This window comes from Oryx dammah, unplaced genomic scaffold (genome assembly GCF_014754425.2).
Source record: "Oryx dammah isolate SB20612 unplaced genomic scaffold, SCBI_Odam_1.1 HiC_scaffold_12, whole genome shotgun sequence".
Taxonomy (NCBI): Eukaryota; Metazoa; Chordata; class Mammalia; order Artiodactyla; family Bovidae; genus Oryx; species Oryx dammah.
The window spans coordinates 59,990,834-59,992,166 of record NW_024070196.1 but is presented as its reverse complement, the minus strand read 5'-3'; the positions used below and the strand labels follow the sequence as shown (position 1 = coordinate 59,992,166).

General features: G+C 49.8%; 1 non-coding gene across 1 annotated transcript; it reads right to left on the bottom strand.

Moving 5' to 3' along the window:
• Window positions 1-473: 473 nt before the first annotated feature.
• Window positions 474-546, bottom strand: TRNAG-CCC. The gene has a single exon. It is a non-coding gene; the product is annotated as a tRNA-Gly (tRNA).
• Between the last annotated feature and the right edge of the window lie 787 nt (window positions 547-1,333).

Sequence of the window (1,333 nt, the reverse complement as noted above, 5' to 3'; positions counted from 1 at the left end):
TGATGTGTATTTATTGAACATCTGCTCTGTGCCAGACACTGTGTAAGTGAAAGTTGGAGAAGAACTTTCAGAGGAAGGATCACAGTGAATGGTGAGGTCATCTCCCAATATGACATTGTTGTTCCCAGTGCCAGACTCAGGAAGGTCATACTGACGTTTTGAAATTGGCCACAAAAGTCAATAGGTGCTAAGGATTAGGACTTCAGCCACCACGTAGCCCACAAGAGCATGTCATCCACAAGTAGAGCAGCCTTTCTTTCTAATCTGGTTGCCTTTTCTTTTCTTTTCCTTTTTTTTTTCTTCCCTCCCTCCTTTCTTTCTTCTTTTTGTCTAATTCCCTGGCTGCAGCTTCTAGTACAGAATTGAGTAGATGCAGCAGGAGTGGGCCATTCCTCTCTCTCTTTTTTTTTTTCCAAAAAAATATTTATTTGTGTGGCTGTGCTGCATCTTGAGTTGTGGCATGTGGAATCTAGTTCCCTGACCAGGGATTGAACCTGGGTCCTCTGCGTCGGGAACACACAGTCTTAGCCACTGGACCACCAGGGAAGTCCTGTCATCTTTGTCCTAATCCAAATCTTTAGGGGGAGTGGGGCATGCTTGTTGTGTTCCATCACTAAGCCCTCATCATTGGTCGACTCATTGAAAAAGTCCTTGATGCTGGGAAAGATTGAGGGCAGAAGGAGAAGAGGGTGTCAGAGGATGAGATGGCTGGATGGCATCACTGATGCAATGAACATGAACTTGGGCAAGCTCCAGGAGATGGTGAGGGACAGAGAGGCCTGGCGTGCTGCAGTTCGTGGGGTCGCAAAGAGTCGGACATGACTGTGTGACTGAATAACAACGAGCCTGACACTTGCTGAGGGTTTCTTGTAATCAGGTTGAGGACGTTTTCTGCCCATCCCTTTCTCCCCCTGACTGCCCACAAAGGCTGTTGGATTCCAGAAAGATTGCAGAGGAGCACCTTGAACAGAAATTTACTTTTTTTAATTTTAGAAGTCCCTTCTGGCCATTTACAGGAGAGTGACCTGCAGAGGGCAGTAGTGGAGGCAGAGAGGCTGGGGAGTAGACTGTGTGGTCGGGCAGGCGAGGGATGCTGATGACCTCAGCGCTGGTCTTAGCCATGGAAAGAAGGGCAGCACTTCCAGAGATGCTGTGGTGGGAAAGATGACACCGAAGTTCACGAACCCAGCCATAGGCATGGTCCCAGGTCAGGATTTCTAGAAGCAGAGCCTGAGGGGTTGGGGAGGGGGAGTGAGGCATCGAGGAAGGGGCAGGGGCAGGGGCCCAGCCAGGGTGTGGTCCCAGGTGAAGTCTGGCCTCGGCCTGATCCTTG